Source organism: Thermobia domestica, chromosome 6 (assembly GCF_964235325.1).
Source record: "Thermobia domestica chromosome 6, izTheDome1.hap1.1, whole genome shotgun sequence".
NCBI lineage: Eukaryota > Metazoa > Arthropoda > Insecta > Zygentoma > Lepismatidae > Thermobia > Thermobia domestica.
In genome coordinates, this window is record NC_137459.1 from 171,191,655 (window position 1) to 171,219,416 (window position 27,762).

Sequence of the window (27,762 nt, forward strand, 5' to 3'; positions counted from 1 at the left end):
TTGTATTTTACAATCAAAGAGTGTCATGTAATAAAATGAACATATGAAAAAATTGTACTTTTAAATTTACACTTTTGCATTTTTAATTTCCATTTTTAATTTACACTTTTGGATTTTTAATTTACATTTTGCATGTTTAATTTACATTTTTGCAAGTTGTATTTTACAATCAAAGATTATCATGTAATGAAATGAACATATGAAGAATTACAGTATTTAATTTACACTTTTTGCATTGCAAGAATTTTGTGTTTTTTGAAAAATACACTTTATCGTTTACATCTAGAATATAAATGACTATCAAAGTAGAAACAAATACTAACTAAACTAAAAAACTTTCCTTAGTAGTGACATTTAGTAATTCGTGCATTAGAAAATAGTCACAATAAAACAAAATTTACAAATTGTATAATAGAAAGTAACGAAAATATTTATTAATTATATTACTTTTCTTTGTTGACACATTTCATTAAATTCGGGATACTGTAGAACAGCAACCATATTAATTATTTTAATTGATCTGATTTTGTTTGTTAATTTTATATGCTTTTTTCTAAATGCGTCTTTTAAATCTACTATTTGATATTTTCAACTAATTATGCTTTTCCTAACCTAACTTTATTTGATTTAATTATTTTTAATCTCTGCTACTTTTCTACACTATTCCTATTTAATAATTTTTTATTTGCTCTTTGATATTTTAACTATGATTTGTAACTAATAACCCTTTCATTCTAACCATATGCTTTTTTCTAAATGCGTCTTTTAAATCTACTATTTGATATTTTCAACTAATTATGCTTTTCCTAACCTAACTTTATTTGATTTAATTATTTTTAATCTCTGCTACTTTTCTACACTATTCCTATTTAATAATTTTTTTATTTGCTCTTTGATATTTTAACTATGATTTGTAACTAATAACCCTTTCATTCTAACCATATGCTTTTTTCTAAATGCGTCTTTTAAATCTACTATTTGATATTTTCAACTAATTATGCTTTTCCTAACCTAACTTTATTTGATTTAATTATTTTTAATCTCTGCTACTTTTCTACACTATTCCTATTTAATAATTTTTTATTTGCTCTTTGATATTTTAACTATGATTTGTAACTAATAACCCTTTCATTCTAACCATATGCGATTTTTAAAATATTTTCATAAACTAGTTTAAAATAATTTTTTGATGTTGTAGTTTTTCGTTTTGTGCTTTTTAAAATGTTTATTGTGTTTCTTTATACTTTGTTAATGGTTATTCAGTTTTTAGTTTAAATTTAGCTATAGTTATAGAATTGTGCTCAGATGAAATTAGCATGCGATCACTATAACACGTTATAATATTTGGCAAGTTATAAAATTTCTTTAACACATAATTTGGGTTTGAGACTTACTGTGATTGAGTAGGAGCTTTTAAAGCTGGGTACGAGATTTTTTATTTAATGCATCTGGGTACGAGATTACATTTTTTCGAAAGTATAAATAGCGCGCAACAAACCGCGTGAATTCATTATAAAAGAAGCAGTGGTAGAGTAAAGACGTTCCTAATTGTACTCTCCGGGACATTGTTACTTAGTTATCGGAAAGTGTTGCTGATAAACTTGGTAATACGTCTTCGGGAAAATACCTAGTAAATTATAAGTCATAATAACCTTCGGAGAACTTTGGGAATTTTGGGAATTTACAATATCAGCGTCTATATAAGACCGACAAAGTTGCGCGGCGGTCAGTATAGCAGAAGAATTTGTACGGTGAAGACGACTCTCCGTGTTGTCGAGACATTGTCATTTAGTTATCAAAAAGTGTTGGCGGATTTAGTGATAAATTTAAAACAGTATCCTCGGTAAACGCATAACAGATCATAAAAGTCATAGTTACCGTCGGAGAAGTTAGTGTGGAATACTGAGAATTTCCATTATCTGCGTGTATCTAAAAAGCTCGGAATCGTCAATCGCTCATTTTGCAGGAAGTACTTCTACCGTGCGGACGTGTTTAAGTGAGCTCCGTGTTTTCTGGATACTGGAACAATTGGAAATCATTTCGCTATAATCACTCGTGGAGGTAACATCGTAAGAACAGCACTCCATTGATTTTATGTTATAGGAACTCCAAAATTATACATCATTCAGTTCAGAGGAAGAAGTAAAACCGTGCAGACGTGTCTAAGTGAACTCTTTGCCGTGATAGTGGTTGGAAAATCTACAAATTTGATCCTACGTGGAAACATAGTTTAGTTTGCTTTTGTACTTCGAGGTGTAAACATTGTCTTTTAGGAAGTTACCACAATTAAAGTTTACACATAAAGTAAATTAAAATATCCGAGCGATATAAATTAGTGTATACTATATTTGACAATAAGGTGAAATAACTAATTGTTTGTCTAAACTAGATTCAACGATGGCACCTGTACACATGAATGAAGGCACCAACACAGTTAAAGTTGTGTTGCAGATGTTGGAAAATCGGGGATACAATGATGCGGGCGAAGTATATTTCACTTGGGACGTGGTGACGCAATGTCACGCATTAGGGGTGCGTGTGTATAATGAACAATACGCGCGTTTACTACGTGCATTATTGACGCATTTTGATCATGACTCGGTTGTTATTTTGACAATTTGTAAGTCCGCAAAGGATATTGTTGATTTATATCGTGTGGGCTTCTTCCGTCTAGATAACATCCGGGTATTGGCGCGAAAAAAATTAGAGAGTTGGTATCTGCAAGGAAGACTTCTGGCTTAACTGAAGATGACTGTCGAGTTCATGGTGAGCCTGTAAATTTGCCAGGTCCTAGTTCTGCACCAGAAAATCTAATGTATGGTGTTGGAACAAATATTTTTTGCATCATTGGTAGTAAAACCAAACATTATCCATACTTTGGGTTACATGGAAAGGAAGTTACTATAAAACGGATGCGCAACATTGGAATCGAAGACCCGGTTGTTTATTTCGAGTAACTCTTTGAGTATGTAAAAGAGAATGCGTTAAACGACATTGACGATAACATGTATGTTGGTATGGTTATCGAGAGCTCTGCCTCGACGATAAACAAGCCAGTATACATGACGTGGCGTCCTGAGAAGAAATTGAACACGGAGGACTTCTTTAGATCAGTAGAAAACGTAGTTAATAGTAACGAACACTTCCTTTACGGGGATTCAGTAATCTTTAGAATAAACACTGTAAACCCTCGCAAGGGAAGAGGTAAAACACGTAGCACTAGTAAGTACCTTGATCTTACTACACATCACGAACAAAGTACCATCCCGTTGACTAAGGACATATACTGCCTTCCCAAGAGCATCATCCTTGGGATGGCAAAGGCCGAACATAATCGTGAACAGGTATAAGAATTAAAAAATCACCCGGAACGTCTACTCAAGCAAGCCATAAAAATAACAACTGATGTAGACATCCAAGAGCAGTGCGGGTGTACTATTGATGATATGAAAAAATGTCAACAATACCTGGCACCCAAGTACCAAATCGTAGTATATGAAAGAAACACCATGAACTGGGAGTACAATGTAATTTATCCTGGAGTAAAAGCAGAAAAACAAATCCTTATCCTCTACGAGAAGGGCCATTATGAATTAATTACATGTATTACCTCTCTGTTGCGTAAACAAGGATATTGTAAGCATTGTTTACAGGGATATAATCATTCACAATACCATAAATGTGATGCTAAGTGCTGTGCATGCGAAGTGTACCAAGAGGTATGTGCTGATGATATTAAGCGGGAGTGTACAGATTGTCATAGATTGTTTCCTTCGGATGAATGTTTTAGGAATCATAAGAGTGTAATTGGACGTGGCCAGGGTTTATGTAAAACAAAGTGTTTTTGTCCCGTGTGTGCTAAAATGTACAATTTGCGTCGTAGGAAATCTGAGCATCAATGTGGTGAACGTTTGTGTAAATCTTGTAACAAGCACGTAGACGCTGACCATATTTGTTATGTTCAGAAGTCCAGTCATTCACATATTGATAGATTCCTATATATCGTATTTGATGTGGAAAAGATGTTACTTCGTAAGAATGAATGTGAGGAACAAGAACACTGCGTTAACTATGTGGTTTGCAGGAATATATGTCATGCTTGCAAGGACACAAACTGGATGATCCATGCTTTGTTGTGGAAATGAACAGGAAAACGTGAGTTTGACTTTTCAACGATCGATCAGTTCATTAAATTCGTATTAATGCCTCGTCCAAAGTTTCAAAAAATCATTGTGCTTTCGCACAATGGTTCTAATTACGATGTCCAGTTCAGTTGTAGGAATTTAATAGAGAAACATTGCTTAACTTCCACACTTATTATGCAGGGTCAAAAAATATTGAATTGCGGCTTGGTAATAGGATTATTTTCAGGGATACTTATCTTTATATGGGTATTAAGCTGTCAAAATTACCAAAAACTTTAGGCTTGCGCTGTAATTTACGAAACGGATATTTCCCATATTTGTTTAATAGGTTCGAAAACCAAAATTATGTTGGTAAGATTCCGGATCTGAAGTTTTTTGATCCTGACAGTATTAGTTCTTCCGATCGACACCAATTAATCACCTGGCACCAAGAACGTACTTTGAGTGGTGAGCAGTATGATCTGCACAAGGAGATGGTAATGTACTGCCGCAACGATGTAAAATCCTCGCTGAAGCGATCATCAAATTTTCAAACTTGATCGAGGAAAAAACTCACGGCATTCAATGTTTTATTTCTTCGTCCACTATTGCAAGTTTGACTATACTAACGTATCGGTCTACCTACTTACCTTAAGAGACGATTCCAGTTAGTCCTCCTCTCGGGTTCGATCACCGCGACCGGCAAAGTTTAAAAGCAATGTATTGGTTACGGTATTTGGAACGTACCGAAGGAAAAAGAATTCAACATTCTGGGAATGGACTCGAACGATCTTTTGGTAAATATAAGGTCGATGGGTTTGATAACCTGACAAAAACTGCATACGATTTTAATGGTTGTTACTTCCATGGGTGCCCGAAATGTTATACAACGCTCGGATCAGCCTCTTGAGAGTTCCTCTAGTTATGCTATATCAATGCAGGAACGGTTTGAAAATACGATCACAAAAACCGCATTCCTAAAGAAATTAAATCTCAATGTTGTTGAGATATGGGAATGAGAATGGGACAGCATGGTGAAAAACGACAAAAAATTAAAAGAGTTTATCAAAACTCAGTGGAAGGACTTTGTCAATCATCTTACACCTAAAGAAGATTTTCATAGTGGTCGTGCTGAACGCTTCAATGCATTGTACGATTGTAGCGATAACAAAACAAATCAGTATTTGGATGTAACATCGTTATATCCGTATGTGATGGCTCGTTAGCCGATACCTGTAGGGAAGCCTAAAATACATAAGGGGTCGGACTTTCCAGCAGCGGAAAGTATTCATGGACTGATTAAATGCACCATCTTGCCCCCAAAAGCTCTCTCTTTTCCGGTGTTGCCGTATACGTGTAAGGGTAGATTTATGTTTGGTTTATGCAGCACGTGTATGGAAGAAAGTAATGTCAACAATTGCAGACATAGTGATGCAGAACGTGCCTTAACAGATACGTATTGTACCCCTGAGCTGCATAGAGCACTACAAAATGGTTATAAATTAATGAGATCTGGGAATTCCAACTACTCGGTTCTTACGAGGGAAATTCGGATAGTCTTTTCCACGACTATGTGAATTCTTTCCTGAAATTAAAGCAGGAAGCATCTGGTTTTTCTGCTTGGTGCAAAACCAAAGGAGGCAAAAATAAATGCAGTGAAACCTCTACTAACGGACACCTTTATAAAGCGGACACCTCCCGTAACGGACATAATTTGTAATCCCCAAACATTACAATAGGAAGAAACATATCGGCAAACCTCCCTAAAGCCGACACTCTCTAGTACGGACACGGACAGTCTTTTCTGTCTTTTATAGGTATTATTTACCCCCGTATTACGGACACTTTCTTTAGAAACAAGTTAAAACGTATAGTAAAACTTCATTTTTTCATATATGTGTCACTAAAGAAGCAATGTGACATTTAGCTTCCTCAACTGTCTACTCAGCAACCCAGATGAAGCGTCTCTGTTTAGCAACACTCTCATGTCCTTTGCATGCATCCCACTCTCACACAAGCTATTTTAGACAAAAAAGTGATTGACAGTTGCCCGACGTTTGGGATTACATGTTATGCTATTGTCCCTCTGGAATCTCTGACCAAGCAGAAGACAAGTTTGGTATTTTTTCCGCGGGTAGGCATATTGTCTCGAGAAAGACACTTCTGCACTGCAATTAACCCACAAATTAAAGCAACATACTGAAAACATAGTAAGTAGTGATAAGTGTAAAGTGCAGAGAACTATTGCATCTTATTTCAATGTTGTGCCTCGAACATAGAGTATTGGATGGTGGAGGATAATGCAGGTATCGTGACATTTTGGTAATACTCGTAAATACACGATTTATACAAAAATATTATTTCTAATTTCATATCACCTTGGTTACTAATTTACGTAAGAAAATATTTAAACCTCTTTAAGGCGGACACCTCTCTATAGCGGACAATTTTTGATTCCCCACGGCTGTCCGCTTTAGAGAGGTTTCACTGTATATTGCAGATTATTATGCCCACGAAGGCATACGTTTAGATGAAAAAAATGTTGGTTCGAACCCTGGCTTGAAGTACATAGCCAAGCTATTCCTCAATTCGCTCTACAGCAAATTGGGACAAAGAACGGATTTGTCACAATCAGTGGTTGTTGACACGCCGGAAAAGCTTTACGGCTACTTATGGGCACCGCAGTACGAAGTACACAGCGTACTAGTTATTGGGGAAATGCTGTTGTCACATAAAAACGTTAAAACGAAAATAAAATGTTAAAGTTTCCAAACGTTGTACTTGCTGCGTTCATTACATCGTGGGCGCGGCTAAAGCTTTACGATTTGTTGACAACTGTAGGACCGAAAGACACACTATACTGCGACACCGACAGTATTATGTTCATTCAACGGCGCAATGAAAAACTTAAGCTTGCGTTAGGTTCCTACCTGGGAGAGCTAACAGACGAAGTTCCATAAGGGTGGGAAATTAACGCGTTTATAGGTTTGGGACCAAAAAATTATAGCTACCGTATGAAAGAAATTGGGAGGGGTAAAGTAGAGTATGTGTATAAAATTAGGGGAATCACTTTAGACTATTGCGCGTTACAGGAAATAAATTTCGATCATTTTTATAAATTAGTTCGCGGAAAAATTGAAAAGAAAGTGTTAAACATCCCAGGGAGGATTGCCCGTAAGAAAGGGTTTATCATTATGTCCAGACCTGAGACAAAGACTCACCAAAAAGTTGGTAACAAAAGACGCCGATTTAACGAAGACATTGAGACGGACTATAGGACATTACCGTATGGTTATTGCGGGTAAAGTTTTATTCGTGTTTATGGTTCGTAAAGAACGTACGTGTGAGTGTGTGAATGGTTTGTAAATATTATTCAAATGAAATATAGCTTGAAAATGTAAATAGTTCAATGAGTATATGTGGAAGGAAACATGATAATTCTGCATCCTGTGTTTAAACATGCTATAGCTGAATTTATTCCCGGTTAAGTTACGTGAACAACTTCTCCCAAAGTTTTCATCGCCTACCGAAACACCAATAAGTACGTAGCCTTCGCACCCCTACAAAGTCAGCCATTCATTTTGTAAATAATATATTATATAAAATTTGTAAATAGATTTTTCATACATAAATTTTGCAAATAGATTTTTCATATATTATATAAATTTTATAGATATTTTTTCATATATTATATAAATTTTGTAAATAGTTTTTTTCATATAAATTTGTAAATATATTTTTTCATATAATCTAAATAGTTTTTTTATATATTGTAAATAGTTTTTTATATATTGTATATAGTTTTTATATATTGTAAATCGATTTTTTCATATAACGTAAATAGCATATTTCAAATATTAAATTATTTCATGTTAATCATATACAAACAAAACAAATACGTATAGAACAATGTATATATATACATTTATATTCAAACACTTTTTATTATACATTTTACAATTTTTATTTTTATTATATATTTACATTTTTATTATATACACACAATTCATATATATATATATATAATTTTATTTTTATATACACATTTTTTAAATTACATTTTTACAATACTTTTTAAAAATTATATCCCTGCATTTTATTTCTACATTCTATACAATTAGAAAGAAATAAGGTACTTAATACAAAAGTATGTGTATTCCGTATAAGATAAAGGAAGAATACATATGTTTCATATACTATTATATATAAGTTTATTTAGGTACATTATAGTAAAGTATGTGTACTCTGTATAAGATAAGGGAAGAATACATATGCTTCATATACTATTATATATAAGTTTATTTAGGTACATTATACTAAAGTATGTGTATTCTGTATAACATAAAGAAAGAATACATATGCTTCTTAGGCATAAAAATAGAATATCATTAAAGGCACAATATTTATACTTTTTCATAAAATTACAATATCAAATTCATATAATCACTCAATTAATTATTATTTTATTAAATTCAATAATAATCTGAATCAATAATAAACCGAGGTTATAAATATACCCTAAAACCGTAAATTTCAAATGCGGTATCGCAATATTTGTTTGCTTTCGGTTCGCGCAACAAGTTCTACGTCATAAGGAAGATTGTCAACATCAATGAAGCAGCGGCCCCAGCAGGAAATAGACAACAACGATGGTGTTATCAAAGGTAAGTAAACTTTGTCTTCTTACTTAAGTTCAAGTATCGGGTAAACTTACAAAGTGCGCCGGTATCTATAAAGGAAAATACCGTTAGCATCCGCGGCTGCTGGGCGGCGGATATACAAAGCAGGCGGGCGGGCGGGAAAACTCGCGACAGTAATGGCGCCAGCGCAAAGGTCACACATACGTGATAAGGTAAATAAAAAGAATCAGTGCTTTCTGAGCACTGTGAAAATAAATAAAACTTCCTATTGCTTAATAAAAAATAAACAGCGCTTTGTAATACTTAAAATATAAACATGGGCCAGTGTTAAAAAAATAAACAGGACTTTCTGTTGACTGATAAAAAATAACATGGCTTTCTAATGTGTAATAAAAATAAACAGGGCTGCTAAAAATGAACAAGGCTTTCTGTGGACTGATAAAAAATTAACAGTGCTTTCTAATGCCTAATAAAAAATGAACAGGGTTTTCTGAGAAGGAATAAAAAATAAATCGTGTTTATTTAATGAAAAATCAGGTGAATTATGGGTAAAATTACGTCATTATCGGTCCACAAACAAGTAAAAAAGTCCCTCTAACCACATAAAAAGTATCGTAAACCCGTATATACCTCTATACCTATCCCAAGGATAAAAAAATTGTCCAGAGATTTACTGCAATGGTACTCTGATCTTCTACTTGTATTCGAAGTAGTAGATAAAAGGGGATTTTTTTTATAAATGAGGTCCCTAAGGGAGGATAGGGGTCTTGAATTTTTTTTTTTTTTTTTTTTTTTTGTCGTTTACTACATCTCCGAACCGATTACGTTCATAATCTTGATATTTTGTGTCAATGATTGCTTTGCACTCTAGGCTGTAGATAAGACGGTATTCATCGCAATGTGGTTCCTAAAGAGGGATAACGGACATGGGCGCTCGAAGAAATTTTTCTAGGGGGCAAATACCTGGTTGCTATACTACATTTTGTATTTTGTTTGTACTAATAAAATCTTTAAAAAAAATAAGCTTTTTAGTGAGTCAGGGTGGGGCCCGAACGCCTGAGCCCCTTTCGGGTGCCCATGCTAACAGGGCTTGAATGTTTTTCTGCCGCTCAGCAAATCTCCAGAATTATTAGGCCAATAACCTTGAAATGTTGTACTTTTGGACACAGAAAACGGGACTGCCTTCGAGAGATTAAGTTCGAAAAAATTACGAATTTATTTTAGGTTCTTACGAATTTATTTTAGGTCCAGCTTTTCCCTCCTGCATTTTTGCCACAAGCAGGTGTGGAAATTAATCGATAATTTTGCAATATGCATATGATAATTTCGTTGTATAGAAATAATGTAGGTGCAATACAGTAAATTACAATATTCTAAGTCACAAATGTGACAAATTATTTATATTTGCTACCTACCGTCTTCCTGGGGTACTGGCTTCCAGGGTATTCCCTAAAGAAACACTTGATAACAACCTGGGTCAGAACTCGTGTACTGTCCAAGCGCAAATTAACAGTAATAAGATAAAATAAGCGATATGCTATAAGTAGCCTCAGTGGTTCGGAAACTCAAGTTTAATCGTACTTACTTTCGTACACACACATGCGTATATACGACTGGCAAGCTGATGATCCATAGGCATTCAAACACTCAAAAATAAAAAAGAGAATATTACCTCGGGTGAATTCCTATTCATTGAAGAGACATATACATATATATGTAGTAAACGAAAGGATATAATAACACACAAAATTTTCACTTAATGTAGCATGAATGCTTAAGCGAATGAGACTGCGCACACGCTTGAGAAATATAAAACACTTAATATAACGAATATATATCCATCTATTAAAATGCTACAATAGCAATTAAGAGGAATTTTTTGGTCGTCATCCCCTTTAAAGGGTAACGCCATCAGAGATGTCAGGATCTACGCCGCGTATAACGACGGATAGGAGTGGAGGCCTTCTGGGAGGTGGAGGACGCTTTGGGGAGCTAGGATTTAAATGCTTGAGGTTTGCTTTCGGTCCAAATATTTCAAATGTGGCCTTATTGCATACGTGGATGTGGAAATTTGGGTTTTGAGATTTTAGAATGAAGCCATTGTTGGTTTTGATAATTTGATGAAGTTCGGCCCTTGGTACTTACTATGAAATTTGGATGAAGATTTCTTTCTCGGATTTATATTTTGGGTCATAGCCGGTTAGTAGGAAATTGTGAACAGAAACTGGAGTGGATGATGTGTTGTTGGGAGTAGCAGAGGTGGATGGGTTCGGAGAAGCGGTATCTATGGTTATTGAAGTTTGATGAAGCGATTGATTGGTAGTCTTAGCCATTTTGATGGTAGAGGTTGGAATGGTAGTGACCTGTGGTGATGTTGGTCTAAGTTGCTTAGAGCGTGTGACACTGGAATATTGGTTTGGTCCCCCCTTAATTTCTTTAGGAGGTTGGTTGGACGGGTTGCACTGGGGAAGTGCCCTGTGCATCTTAGGATAGGTATAAGTTTTAGGTAGAAAGTTACAAGTTCGGATACTAACTTAGGAGGGCTGACTCGTCACACAGTCAAGCGTAGATACTTTCTGCGCTTCACTAGCTCAGTCTCACAGAAAGTACACACCACCTGGCAACACTGTGGCAACCAGGATTGAGGACTATGCCTTGGGTGGATATGATTAAAAGGGTTGTTTGTTTTTTTGTTTTTTGCCAGCTAGCCGACGCTAACTACTACCCGAAGAGGGTTACGCCCTCTGTAGGGGAAGAGATGTTTAATATATTGCGCTGTTCAGGAAGCAGTGGTTGGGATATGGGTTGATACATAGACTTTATTAATCAAATTGTGATGGTCATTAGGGCTTTTAACCATGATCATGAGGTAAGGGAAATACATAAGCTTCAGTGAAGGAAAAGCATAACTGTAAAATTATGAGATGAGAAGATGAAATGAAGTGCGATACTCACTACAACACATAGGTTCTGTTAGTTGAACAAATACTGGTTATCTTCCCGCCTAGGGGTGGCGCTAGGCATCAATGAAGACATAGGAGCCCTGTTAGTACAGAAAATGTTACTGTGCATATGATGGCCATATGTGAGGTAGATGAGCGTCTGTAGAGTATGGTTCGTAATAGGCGGTGTCAGGGTGATCTGGAGGTAGAGTGTAACGGTATAGAATAAAGGGTAATGAGAGCGGAGGGAAAAGAGCAGTAGAGGAGATGTTTCGGGCGTGGTCTTCAAAAGTTTTCTGGAGAAGAGGATGATTGTTGTGCAGGCGCTGGATGATGTATTTGATGGAGTGTTTCTAAATGATACAAGATGTATGAAAACGTAAGTCTGTCATAAATATCTTGAGTGGAACTTAGTAATTTGATACGGAAAGCGATTTGCAAAGCATGACGTTCCAGGATGCGTAATTTCTCATAGTAGGGGATCGGAGCAGATATCCAAGCTGTAAATCCGTACGTGAGAATAGGACGGAGAAAGACCTTGTATGTGTTGTTAATTGTATGGGCATTGAGTCCCCAGGTAGTTAAAGCAAGATGTTTCAAAACATTGAGGCGAGAGTAAACCTTCTTAGAGATATCTTTTAGATGTGCTGTCCAGGTTAGGTGCTGATCGAAAGTGACTCCAAGATATTTGACACTGCGAGTAGGGTTGAGCAATACATCTTCCACTGTGAGGTGCAGAAGTCTTGGATTTCTGTGGACGCGGGAACGATGCTTCGGAGCAAGAAAGAGAATTGCTTGAGTTTTTGCAGCGATTGTTTTTAGTTTCCAGTGAAACCACCAGTCAACAAAGGCATTTATAGAATCCTGTAGAGCGAGATTGGGTTGGTGCATGTTTTTTCCTGTCGCAAAGAAAGCGGTGTCATCGGCATACTGGAAGAGTTTAACTGTAGCTGAAACAGCAGAAAAGTCGGAAAAAAGAGAATATATAATAATGGAGACAAAACCTATCCTTGGGGAACTCCGGAATGTAGGAAAATGGGAAATGAGAAACTGGAGTTGATACAGACGTATGCCAGTCGACAAGAGAGAAAATTAAAAATGAATCTGATGTAAGCAATAGGCAAGCGAAGCTGTTTGAGTTTATAAATGAGAGCGGGATGCCAGACCTTGTCGAATGCCTTTTCGAGATCAAACAGGACCAAACATGATGGATTGCCTGTGTTAAAGTGATTATAGATGGAATTGGAAAGGCGAAGCAACTGATCATTTATGCTGAAAGAAGGTCTGAAACCAGCTTGTTCGAGTGGAATGACGTTGAGTAATGTCAGGTACGAATGAAGACATTTAACAATGATGCGTTCCAGTATTTTACTAGAGGTTGACGTTAGTTGAATAGGGCGGTACGATCTGACAGAGGCAACAGGTTGATGTGGTTTTAGGAACATTAAGGTTTTTGAAGTATTCCGAGCAGCAGGTATAAAGCCAGTGCAAAGAATAAAGGTATAGATGAGACAAAGGAGATATAAGACTACGTACGGACTTTCTTTAATGTGTCGATATGTAATAGCGTCCATGCCTGGGGCTGTGTTACGTCTATGAGCTACCATTGAGGTTGTCAGAAATCGAGATCGGTGTTTTCGGGTAAAGTGTGATGAACGTTAGCCTGCAGATGAGGCGAATCCAGATTGAGTTTGTCGACTGAATGAGAAAGATGTGGATATTCATGTGCGAGAGGTGTAAAGATGTCCTGGAGATATCTGGCAAAGGCATTGGCTTTATCTGTATCAGTATGAAGCGGAATATTGTTGTCGATGAGAGGATATGTTGTGTGAGTATTTTCTCCTGTAAGTTGCCAGAAACGTTTCCAATACTGAGTACGATGTGAAAGAGAGCCAAGATTATTTCATGTTTTGACCCAGCATCGCAACTTGTAAGCTTTAAGGTAGTTGTGAACCGTTCGTTGCAATTGCCTGTGATACTGAAGAGAGAGTCCAGGTTGCCAGTTGCAGCATAATCTCTATAAAACTGTCGGGATAGTTTTATCAGTGGTAAGTATTGAGGAGGTAAAAAGGGGGAAAATTTGCAACTGTTGATTTAGGAATGTATTTTTCTGTGGCGTTATGCATAACAGTGACGATAGAATCCATAGCATGAGATAGATCGGATTCAGTGGTCGGTGAAGGAAGATCATTAAGATGATTCTCAAGGTATAAAATGTAGGCATTCCAATCTGCTTTATTATAGCGGTAGGTAATACGGGGCGTCGTCGTCTGAGAAGTGGTATTACTATGAGTCTGAATCAACAGAACTACGTTGTGATATGTTGCTCTAAACAATGACTATATCGGGAGTAGTCTGACTCGTGGGGCGAGTAGGTTTAGGTAGAGGCAAAGTCACTCCGGTGTTATGACTGGTGAAATAATAGAGGAAACGATCCCGTTGTGTAGCTGTCCGACTATGTAAATTTACATCTGCCATGATTATGTAGGTGCATAAGTTGTTCGAGATATATTGAAAGAAGCTGAATGGAATATCATGACCCGGACGAACGTAAATGGTTGCCACAGTCACATATAGTGCTTGATAGTACAGTGATGTAATAAGGTATTCAGGAAGATTTGGGAGAACTGGAGAATGACTTCGAAACGGAATAGAAGGCGAAAACCCAATCGCTACTCCCCCATTGGCTCGTCTAGCAGGTATAATGCTATTCTGACGTAACAATTGGAAGCGAGATATGCGGCAGGGCAGTCTATGGTTGAGATGAGTCTCATTAAAGATGAAGATATTTATGCTGGGGTAAAGAGCGGATGTTTAGAAATAAGAAAGAGAGCGTCATAGTGCAATAAAGAATAATATGGATTGTGACTGGATAGCGTTTAGACTTCGGTTTCAAGGACATTTGAGTGATAATATACATTATTGCCTGAATATGTTGGATAGATGTTGGCATGGAAAATTGCCTTGGCCGCGGGTTGAATTTTTTGAGCGATGTGATCTCGCAGAAATGGGTGGATGTTTTGTAGCGAGAGTGTTAGAAACGTCAGTAGCTGATGAACAGTGACTGGTTGTTGTAAAGCAGGATTGGTCGGGGGTTGGATTTGTTCTGGTATGCGTAATGGTGCAACAGTCTCCGGTTTCGATGGCTCTGGAGCTGGCTTGCAACGACATTTGTAACTGTATGTCGGGTGAGAGTGATCTTGACATGTGGAGCAGGTCGGGGGTAGTTTGAGATTTGTACAGCTGCGTGTAGGATGTGGTCCAGAGCAGTAACCACATTTAAACGGGGTTTTGCACTGTGAAGTAGAGTGCTGGCCATAAACCTGACACCGCTCGCAGCGAAGAGGTAAAGGAGCAGAGGTGTGTGATGATTCAACGTGATGACTTTGTTTGTATATGTATGCGCCACGAGTTAGTAACTCACCGATAGTCTGTTGAGAGTTGGTCAGTACCCGCACAATGTCGGTCAAACCATGGTAGTTTTTGATCCTGAGACATTTAACGACATTATGACCTTCTAGTTTTAGTTCTTCAAAAACTTCCTTGTCAGTGTAACTCGGATCTACCCCTCGTATCACAACAGACAATGTGGGTGATTTTCTCGGTGGCGGCGGCTGTTTCGTGCGTTGATCACTGAGTTTAGTCATAGTTGATTTATATCCAAAGATCTCAAAACTGAATTTGTTCTTGGTCGTACGGAGAAATTCCGGATCCAGCGTCTTAATAATCATACCGTTCCGCGTTCTGACAATCTGAGTGATATCAGCCCGAGGCATATACTTTGTAATCTGCACCAAAAGAAGCTTTGGATTCGAAAATTTAGGATCAAAATTCTGGAGTAAGAAAGAATAAATTGGTGGTCAATTCGGAGGAGGCAGGTTGGGAAACTGGCGATCATCCTGTATGTCAATGATCTTTGGTACTTCAGAGCTTGCATTGTTTAACTTATGCTGGCGTTTAGCGGGCGGCAGATTTGTGGATGTGACAGGAGAACGTTGACGAACTGAAGAGCCCTGGCTGGTAGAAATTCGTTCCAGAGAATGGCATCTACGTCTAAGCGGTATTCCGGAGGAGCAAGAAGGTTCCGGTGCAATAGGCGGTAATTCAGAATGTTGCCCAATGACAGGTTGGGACCCCATAAGTCACGTTGAAGGTAATGAGTGAAACAGTGTGACGAAATGAAAAGATGAAATGAATGAATGATGAAGCTAAGCTTCCAAAAATATGTACACTAATGTGTACGGTAACTCAGTCTCCACTCCCTGAATCTCCCCCAATCTCTCGCCCGTGGCTGAGACTTGCCGTACTTGCGTCCACAAATACGTAATAATCACAGCCTGGAATTGACACTGAGAACAATGCCTCCAATGGGAAAGCTGGAAACCAGCGAAGTATCGACCAAAAGCGCCTGAGCACCAGCCTATAAAATTTGATTTCAAACCTTTGATTTACGGTTATTTGTGATTTCACGTATATAACAAAGACAAATATTTTTAAAATGGTGCACTTTAAATAAATTACTTAAAGAGATCATTTTATACAAAGCTTATCCTTTTAAATTATTGTTCAAGGCCTCTGCATTTTAATAAGCCTTCTTCAAAATAAATACAAATGAATTGTACTGCAATCTCTGGAGTTTTTCGAACTACTTTTTTTAAGGTAAGGGATAAGGTTTGTGAAATTTCTTTAATCATCTATTCTGTTTATTCCATCATATTTGGTTTCATATTAAAACAAACTAACCCCTGCCATTAGAGGGTTAGGCCCTCTCGTTGGCAAAGGTTTTCAAAACATGTTGGTGGTGCTAATACATATACAATAGGTGGTCTAAGTGCAGTGCAAAAAGAACAAGAAATTTAAAAAGCACGTAAAATTAGTCTGGAGAAAAGAACAACATAAAATACAGTGCAAGGTATCATATTAATGGTGCAAATATACAAATATATATATAATTAAAGAATAAACGTAATTGGATATATCATATTTAAACAGGTATGATAATGATATGAAGTGCATTGACGTCACAATCACATTGGGAACATTAGTTGAGACACATGAAGGTTAGATCTTCTGTCTTGGGGCGACTCCAGACTGATGTAAGACGTAATGATAGCCCGATGTTAGTGATGAGTGAAGAACATGTTCTAAAATGAAAAAATATGAGGTAGATGATCTCTGACGATGTAAATGCCAAATATTGCTCTCTCTGCGGCGTCCAAATTTGTTGTCTGAACATAAAGTTGTGGTCGTTCAACGTACAAGGCCGTTCAACGAGCACATTGCCCGGTAACGAGAGGAGTACCCGCGTCTTTTACCTGCTAAATTATTTTGACGAAAGTAGATGAGGAAATCTAGGGATGCAATTGGAAACGAAACACCTCGTTTGACTTTCGAGAATATATTTGCGAATTACATATTTACAAAGTTAAGGAATGATATTTTGAAAAGGAAAAAAAAATAATAGTCAGCTACTTAACTTTCGGAAACTGCTGGGTTAATAGTCCACTTTCACTTTGTTGGTTATAACATTTTCATGCACAAGTTCAGCACTGTCCAGCTACTTAAGTTTCGGAAACTGCTGGGTTAATAGTCCACTTTCACTTTGTTGGTTGTAACATTTTCACACACAAGTTCAGCACTGCCACTTTGCAATAACACATTCCAAACTAGGGTCTTCTATGAGCCGCCTCCTCCGCTGCTGCCTGCCGGACTCGAACCAAGACGAAGAAGAAGTAGAAGGGTGAGTCATGCTTGGACTGCCCTTTATAGGTAGTAGACAGCACGTGGCTAGGAGTGTTGCCAGATCCCACGCCCAGAACGTGTGGTACCAGCTTCTACCACACGATGGTGCTCCCAGAGGACGCCATCCACTGGACATGGCGAGAACTCACGGTTAAGCTCTGTGAAAAATTTGTTTAAAACACAACATTTAACAACTTTGATACCCACACTTTATATACACAATCGACTGTAATATTTTTATATAACAAAGGATTATAATAGTAAAACTGAACACACACACACTAGTAATAGTACCATAGTTCATACTATTTTGTCCGTCGTATCATATATATTTACAGGTAAGGTCTCCAGTTTTTCTTTTCACACTGAAACTCACGAATTCCGTTTAAACTATCTAACGCTGTTTTTTTTTACTGTCACTGACACAAATTCTCCTGAAAGTTAGGAAGCGTATGTAACCCATAAATTTTTTTTTGTCGATAACAAGTTCACAGAAAACTTGACACTTTGGGGGGGGGGGTGTCCAATTCACGTCTAGGCACTTCATGCTGTTAGGAATTCCATTCAATTTTCAAATACTTTATGTTGCATTAACAAAACGTCCTTATGGTAGCTGACAATAACTTTTGGGGAGTGGAAAGACGGCGGGAAATGGTGCACGGAGAGAGAAGTAGAGGAAGTTTCAATGTACGTTTTGTATATTCGCAATCTTCTTCTCAAGTTGTCGAAGTGTGTCCACTTTCACGCATTTTGCAGCGAGTTTCAACCAAGCCAACTTGGTTGAAGGTGATGGGAGCCACAACTTCATATTGTGCACGCTATGAGTTACTATTGATTTCCCTGTAAGCGCGTCGCAGAGCTCGAATACTTTGGTGCCTACTTCTCTGAAACAAAGATACGGTCCCCGAAACAGATCGAAAAACTTCGAAATTTTTCGGTCAAGAAAACTACTCGTCGGATGTTGACGGAGGAAGACTAGATCGAATATTTCAACTTTCCTTTTAATGTCTTCTGCGGCATTGATCCGTTCATTTCGCCTGCGCTTGCGATCTCTTCTTCTAAAGTCTGCAAGAAGTAGCTTGCGATCCCATGTTTCTGTTTCATCCTTTGGACTGTGGTTATTCAGTGGGACTTTAAAATATTTCTCAACATCCCGCACATGATCCTGATTAAGGTGCAGTTCGGCGGGGGAAATTCCCAAGGATGCTGATACTGAATTGTTAAGCAGCATTACGATTTGTGCAACATAATCTGGCCATTTTTCATGTCTGTCTGAGCAAAACAAACGGAATAAACGGGAAATGTTCGAGTGTTCCCTCTCTACCGGACTACTTTGAGGATGATAGGGGGAACAGTGTTTTATTTTGACTCCATGTTTCTGCATGACCTCAAGAAAACGTTTGGATGTAAACTGTGCTCCATTATCGGTCAAAATAATTTCAGGGGTTCCGAGATGAGTGAAATAAAACGACTCCAAATGACTGGCAATTGAAACACTAGTGGCAGACTTGAGACAGTATGCTTGCAAATATCTTGTATAAACATCTAACACAGTCAACAGATATTTTTCGCCTCTGGGTCCACGAGGGAGAGGGCCATACAAATCACACGAGACGAATTCACCTTTGCGAGAAGGTGTAATGGATTGCATAGGCAGCAACTGGAATTTTATGAGATTTGGTCCGCATGCAGATCACACAGTCCCTCACATGATTACGAATATCTCGACTAATGAAGGGCCAGTGAAACGCTTTTGAAATCAGGCTGAATTATCTATCTCGACCAAAATGGCCATTGTTATGGTAACATTCGATTACTTTGCTGACAAGAGCACGAGGAAAACAAATTCTCCAGCGTTCCGGGAAATGGAAATCTCTTATGAGTAATACAACACGTTCCAACTTATATTGGTCTTTCCATTTTCGCCTGCTAGCAGCAGTGGGGACACAACTTTCTTCACTCTTCTGACTCGGCGTAAGGAAAGAAATTTTATCCGCGTACGCTGGGTATTCGCGCTGCATTTCAATTAATTGTTGCGTAGATACGTTGAGGACGTCCTCTCTTAAAACTTGAAGGGCGTGTGCGCGAACTATTTTCTGTTCGGGGGTTGGCAACACGCGCGTAAGAGCGTCTGGGTTATCATTCAGCCTACCTGGGATGAATTCGACGTCGAAATGGAATTTCTGTAACTGCAGAGACCAACGCAACAAACGATTATTCCATGTTTTTATTTTCTGCAGATACAGTAAGCTTTTGTGATCACAGCGGATTGTAAACGGGTGTCCGTCCAAATACGATTCCCACTTTTTTACTGCGTATATGATACTAAGGCATTCGAGTTAAGAGATCGAATAATGAGATTCACAGTCAGTTAATAGCCTACTGACGTAAGCAATCACTCGTTTGTCTTCTCCTTCATACTGATAGAGCACTGCAGCAATCGCCCGTAAATTTGCATCACTTTGCAAGTAGAAGCGTTTCTTGAAATCCGGATATGATAACATTACATCTTTGATGACGGCGTCTTTAAGCTGTGCAAAAGATTCATCGTGAGCACTAATCCACTGCCATTTCTTCTTTGCTTTGAGGAGATCATACAAAGGAGAAGCAATGATTGCGAATCCTTCTATAAAGCGAGAATGCCACGAGAATATGCCTAATACGTGCCTAAGCTCGTTAAGATTAGTGGGTTTGGGAAGAGCGTTGATAGATTGCACTGCATCTGGGTCTTTCCTGTATCCACTAGGGGAAACAATAAAACTAAGGAATTTAAGTTCAGACACAAAAAATGAACATTTTGCAATGTTGAAAGTCATGCCAGCTACTTTTATCTTTTCAAGGAGAGTGTCCAATGCACTCAAGTGATCGTCTGTCGACTGACTCACCCAACAGACATCATCAATATAACGAATTATACTACACATTAAACTTTCTCCTAGAACCTGCTGCAAACACATCTTTAAGGCGCTAGAACCATTTTTCTGACCAAAAGGCAATGAAGTGAATTGTAGCAATTCTCCCTCAAATAAAAACGCGGTGAAAGGGCGGGAGTTTTCAGTAAGACGTAGTTGTAAATAGGAATTGCAAAAATCAAACGAAGAAAAGACTACGTTACCATGGAAACGAGCTAATAGATCTTCCATACGCTCTGACCTAACATGCTGTAACGGTGTTACTTCATTTGGTGCCCTTAGATCCACTACAAGCCTACAAGATATACTATCGGAGCCAGGGGGAGGCTTTTTGGAACAACATGTAAAGGATTCAAATGACAAGACTTACTAGGTTCCAAAATACCCAATGATTTTAATCTGGATATTTCCTCTCTTACCGCATCTCTATATTTATGAGGTATGGGGTATGGGCGTCGAACGATAGGCCCTGTGGCTTGAATACCAAGATCATACTCGAAATTAACACACTGTCCTGGGAATTTAGCAAACACTTCCCTGTGCGTCATCAAAATATCTAAAAGACGCTTCTTGTAACTTCCGGTAGCAAGTTGAGACCGGTCTACCGTTTCAAAAATCTCCTCATCAGATGCAAATAATTCAGGGCACGCATGAAAATCCACGCCTCTACCATTGAAAATGCTTCCACCCTGATTTTCTTTCGCACTATTTTCATTAACAAAACGCGACACAGAAATATTGCAAATAGTTTCGCGATCTACACTCAAAACTTCTTCATAGTAGGAAGGATCACCTTCGTCGCTTAATGGTTCCTTGTTTAAAGAATCCATATTGTCATTGACGATTTCCACAGGAGGAGATGTTTCAACGCTTTGTATGCCTATCTTATTCACTGGTTTCTGAGGGTCAGCCACAGGTAGAAGCCTACAAATATCTTCAAATTCAGCAGTGGAAAATTGTACAGTCTGATCACGAAAATTAAGTATTGAGTGTAACTGAGACATTATGTCTAACCCCAGAATAATATCTTCTGACAAGTCCGTCACTACAAGAAAGTGTGCGAATAGCTCAATCTCACCCAAATGAATAGGTAAAAGAACTCGTCCCTTGACTATACTTTTCTTTCGGCCTGAAAAATCGACAAGAGTGACGTTAGGTGCTGGTGTGAGCCGTGGCGAGGAAACAAATGAACTAACACTTTTCCAAACCCTTTCCTTTATCAGTGACGCATCGGACCCCGTGTCTAATAATGCAATATACTCTTTCTGCAAAACACGCATTTTAATACGAGCTGAAGCGTCACGCCGTAAAAACTCCAAAGTCTGTTCACCATTTCTACTCTGCTGCTCATCACTCACGTCATCTTAATCGTAAGAGAGATCTGCACGCTGACACAATATCGCAGCCCTTACCTCACAAGTAACTGAATTCACACTTTCTTGTATTTCTGAAGATGAGGGATTGTTCTGACTTGAAAATGCTGGACCCGCGGTAACCCTCTTACCCGAGCCATTTACTAGTTTAAATTATCATTGCGTGAAGAATTTTGAGTTCGTTGATTTGTGTTAGTGGATGTTTCGTTCGTACGAGTGTTGCGTGTCAGGATCAGGTGAGTTGGAACGATCAGACCCCAAAGAATCGAAATTTCGTCGTGACTGGTTGCGATTCCGGTTCCGGTTCCTCCGACGAGTTCGATTGCGCGATTCTGTTTGGGAATTATCTGTACGAATATTGGCGGTACGCCGTTCCACCTGACGTTCACCTTGCCAACGCGACCTGTAAGTCTGATTTTGGACCTGTGACTGTCGGTTATCCGTAGAATGCACAGACAATGACTCTAGTCGCTGAATGCATGCTGCAAAGTCCGAGAATTTTTCGTGATGAGACGCAACTAAGTAATTTTGAAATCTCACTGGCAAAAGTGGAATCAACGATGAAATGATTTCTACCTCAGAGATGGATGGGGATAAGGCTTTCATTTCTTGAAACCTACTCATAATGAATGATTCGACGGATTGATGTTTTCCAGAAGAAAATTTCTCAGTTCGCAGGTTGGTTAACTTATTCGCGACAACAAATGTATTCTGATAATGACTCACAAATTTCGTACGAAATTGTGCAAATGTCACAAATTTCTCTTTGTTCAGCATAAACCATCTCAGCGCATCCGATTCTAACACAAATTTGACCATTTCTAAGTATTGAGACGAATGGATGCTTAAAAACTGCATTTCCCGCTCAAATTTCTGCAAAAATATAGACGGCAAAACGTCCGTGGGGGAGCCTGAAAATTTTGAGAGAGATTTTAAATCTGACAAACTCAGGCGAGGGGGACGCTGAGAACGAACGCTCTCCTCATTGTCATGTTCTGAAGTCACGCTATTATGTACCTCGTCTTTCACAGAATGCTGGGCCTTTATCAGCTGCGGAGGTGAATACGAACGGCTGGGCCGGAAATCGGGTTGTGCTTGTTCAGACGTTTGCAGGGCAGTACTTCCGGAAATGCTAGCGGTAGAGTGTGAGTGTAATAGTCCCGACTGTTCTGACGGTCGATTCCCTCCATTAGGATTAATGGGGTTAGGCACAACCTGGGAGACAATTTCTTGCAAAGCACGCATCCGACGGTTTGTCTCGACCAGGTTAGACTGCAAATCCTCGTGACTCAGTTGAATACTCTCAACCTGGGTCCTTACATCACACAAAGCCGCATCTACGTACTGCCCAGCCTCATTCGCCGTTGTTCTTGAATAGTGCATGGCTTTCATTGAAAATTGCTTCGCACAATCTCGAGTTTCGCACAAAGATTCTCGGAATTTCTGTGCCTCATTTTTTTGTGCTTCGCTCTCACGCTTTACCCTACTGTTTAATTCCTGCACTTGACTCTAAACTATCGTGGGCAGCAACCTGCTCTTGCACAATTCCACGAATGACGCTAATCTCTTTCTTAATTGTTTCTTGTGCACTACTTAAGGCCTGAGCATTACTATCTAGCGCAGCCCTGTCCAACGCGGTGCCCGCGGGCGCCATGGCGCCCGCCAAGCATTTTCCTGGCGCCCTCTGAAATCGAACTCAAAATACGCAAAATTTCTTGTCTTGTGGATTGCTCACTTAAACAGGAATTCCCTTTCTCACTTTCCAAACTTAAAATCTATGGTGGAAAAGGTAAATTGTGTTGGTTGAGATCTTTCAAAATTTTCAAAGCATTTGGAAATTCTTATTCTTGAGTTTCGGAACAGATTTGCCCAGTTTGTAGCACTTGAACCAGTGGTTCTGTTCATCAATAATCCATTTGTCTCTGTTGATGTTATTGATCTTGGTAGTAGGATATGAGAAGAGTTTGGAAATTATAATCTTGAAGATTTAGAACTTGAAATCCCAACTATTCAAGAAGATATAGTTTTGAAATCTTCCTATGCAACTTGTACTAATATATGGATTCTAACGGACAGAGTATAATACCCCCTTCTGAGCAGTGTTGCTAAAAAAATTTATTCATGCTTTGGCTCAACTTATCTTTGCGAAGTCGCATTTTCTGCCATCAACATGATCAAAAATAGGTACCAAACCTCCCTGACACCCTCTCACCTGGATGACGCAATAAGAGCAGCCTGTTCCAGCTACACACCAGATTTCCTTCAACTGGCAGCAAACGTGCAGTGTCAGTCTTCTCACTAGGTATGTATCAATTTTCAAAATAATAATAATAATAATAGTGATGATGATAATATTAATAACAAATAAATAATAAGTAGTAGTTGTTGTACTAGTAGCAGTAGGCTTATTTCTATAGTAGTTTTGTATTTTTTCAAAAGGCGCCCGCACGTCGGTAAACAGGAGCCAGTTGCGCCCGATAAGGTGAAAACGTTGGACAGCGCTGATCTAGCGTTTCTCGAAGTGATGATATTTGCTCGGAAACACCCGTGAATTGTGCTTCAAACTTCTGTGACAATTTTTCTTGCTCTGCACGCTGAGCAGCTAGAATTTCTTCTTTGAAAGCGTCTAAGATACTGGTTAGAGCAGCAGAATCCATGTTGCTTGTATCTCTACCGCTACGTAAACGCATAAACTAGTACGTATAGAAAGGGGACGATGTATATACAATGGCACGCAGGACTCACATAAAAAAAACTTACGCGGTTAGATGATAGCAAATCTAGTTTCTATAAACAACAAATAATGAATATGCATAGTCTCTAAACGACACATAGGCACTATTAAAAAAAACTAACCAAAACGCACATAAATTACAATAACCATGTAAACAAACATAACCAAATATATCTAACATAAATGGGCACAGGTTAACTAAAGAGTATTCAAAATACACAAGTAGTAATGTAGTTATCCGAAAACTCGTATATACTGTAGCAAATCCTGCCTTGTACAAAAAAAATAAACAAATGAATTACGATTCATATAAAGAACAGAGAAAACAATTTAATAATTACACGAGTTTATGGATAATACTTTACTATGGAATACCTACACACAAATAAAATGAAGCAAAAATATCTACAGCACCTGTAAAATTACATGCCTGCAAACCACAGAATAGGTAATCGCGAGCTCAGATGACTTGATTTAATTTTACCGCGAATAATAGAGTAATTCTCATAGTAAACCTCTAGTGATCGGTACTGAATCCAAAAGAAAACTCCATTGCCGCGTACATATTAATATTTCCGCGTTCAAAGAAAATGATATGAAGATACAAGCTTGACGATCCATGCAAGGGGCCACACCGTTTTCTCACTAAACTTTTAAGTGCAAGGCGCCAACTATACCATGCGACGCACCGTTATACTAGAACAAAGAATCACGCGTACACAAACAAAGCCGGGCATCCCAATTCATTCGTCGCCCACGAGATTCCATCAACCACTTGCATCACTAAGCAAGAAAAGAACACGAACACTGAGTCTCATAATCTTAACATGTGGTCGTTCAACTACAAGGCCGTTCAACGAGCACATTGCCCGGTAACGAGAGGAGTACCCGCGTCTTTTACCTGCTAAATTATTTTGACGAAAGTAGATGAGGAAATCTAGGGATGCAATTGGAAACGAAACACCTCGTTCGACTTTCGAGAATATATTTGCGAATTACATATTTACAAAGTTAAGGAATGATATTTTGAAAAGGAAAAAAAAATAATAGTCAGCTACTTAACTTTCGGAAACTGCTGGGTTAATAGTCCACTTTCACTTTGTTGGTTATAACATATTCATGCACAAGTTCAGCACTGTCCAGCTACTTAAGTTTCGGAAACTGCTGGGTTAATAGTCCACTTTCACTTTGTTGGTTGTAACATTTTCACACACAAGTTCAGCACTGCCACTTTGCAATAACACATTCCAAACTAGGGTCTTCTATGAGCCGCCTCCTCCGCTGCTGCCTTCCGGACTCGAACCAAGACGAAGAAGAAGTAGAAGGGCGAGTCATGCTTGGACTGCCCTTTATAGGTAGTAGAACGCACGTGGCTAGAAGTGTTGCCAGATCCCACGCCGAGAACGTGTGGTACCAGCTTCTACCACAAAGTGTGGTGAGGATGTTGAGCGGTGAGTGCTGATATCGAGATGGAGCATCTGTACGGGCATCAACTCTTAACGTATCAAGATAGAGCGGATGAGCAATTGTAACGCGGGATTGAATGTATCATGTCCGGAGTGTAGCAAGATGCTCGAAAATAGTTGGAAAGTCTATATGTTCGTAGGTCATGTAATTTGGATATGGTAGTCGAATCCGATATGCCAGGCGAATAACATGGCGTTCACAATTGCTAACTTCTCGTAGAGTTTAGGTGAAGCATGACACCAGGCAATATGACCAAAGAAAGAGACCAGGCAATATGAGAAGAGGTCGAAGAAAAACTTTGTATGTCTTTAGTAAGACATCCGCACTTAGTCTCCAGGTCGTGCCCGTAAGGCGGCGTAGAAGATTTAATCGAGTTGATGCTTTTTGCGTCAGTTTTTTAAAGTGAGGTTTCCAGGTGAGTTTGGTATCGAATACCACACCAAGATATGTCGCAGAGGCGGTTGGTCGAAGAAAATGCCCGTCAACTGATACACAAAGATTAGTAGGATTTCGGCGTACTTTAGTTCTACGTTTAGGTGCAAGGAAAACAAGGGCTTGTGTTTTCTCCGAATTTACAGTTAATTTCCACTTCCTGCACCAGATAAGAAAATTGTCGAGTGTCAATTGTAGGCTTCTGCTGATCTGAAGCATAGTTTTCCCAAGTGATAAAAATGCTGTGTCGTCAGCATATTGGAAAATATAGACATTAGGCGGTGGTCTAGGCATATCTGAGGCATATAAGATATATAATAATGGACTAAGTGCGAAGCCCTGAGGTACGTCTGTATGAGGAAAAATAGGTCTAGAGAGGGCACTTCCTATTGAAACATACGCTATTCGATTACTTAGAAAAGAGTAAATGAGACGGATGTAACAAGTTGGTAGTTGGAGTGACTGTAGTTTGCGCAGCAAACCATAATGCCATACCTTATCAAAAGCTTTTTCTAAATCCATAAGGACTAAACATGATGCAAGAGCTTTATTGTACTGATTAGTAAGGACAGTAGCTAGGCGTAGCAATTGGTCGTTAATAGAAAAGGCAGGCCTGAAACCTGCTTGATGTATTTGTAACAGATCGTGTTCTTTAAGATAAACATGTAGTCTGTTGACGAGAATCTTTTCAAATAATTTACTGAAGACAGAAGTTAACTGAATAAACCTGTAGGAAGAAACATCATGAATAGGCTTGTTTGGTTTATGAAACATGCACACCTTTTAGACTTTCCAATGTACTGGATAATAACCAGTGTTGAGCTTGAAATTATAAATAGATACTAGCAAAGAAATAAATAGAGGTGGAGATTACTTCAGCATCCTATACGAGACACTATCAATTCCTGGTGCTGTGTTACGTTTCCGTCGGAGAGCGAAATGTAATTCGAGAGCAGTGATTGGTCTGGTAAGAGGATAATTAATGTCTGTTTGATGTGATGTAGAAGGTAGTAAAGAATGAATTCTTGAAATATCAATGCGTTCGCTCTGGCATGGAGACTCGGTTGGAGTAAAAGCTGTTTGCAGTTGGTCTGCAAAAGCATTCGCTTTATCTACATCTGAAAGAAGCGGAATATTATTAACATGGAGCGGATATGTTGTAACAGTATTTTTTCCCGTTAATTGATGAAATTTCTTCCGGTAACGGGTAGGATGTGCCTCGTCTCTCAGCTTATTGCACGCACTTATCCAGTGCCTCCGCTTATATTCAATGAGATAATTTTAAACTGCCCGTTGTCATTGTCTGTGACAATGAAGATGTACCTCGTTTCCAGTACGATGATACTCTCGAATGTGATACCTTGCACGGTTTACAATGGCCAGATATTGAGGCGGT

At 38.6% G+C, this 27,762-nt stretch overlaps 1 protein-coding gene across 3 annotated transcripts in view; it reads left to right on the forward strand.

The window, feature by feature from the left end:
- LOC145688328 (uncharacterized) overlaps nt 1-27,762 on the forward strand; it is a 164,428-nt gene that overhangs the window by 8,718 nt on the left and 127,948 nt on the right. The window lies entirely within an intron of this gene.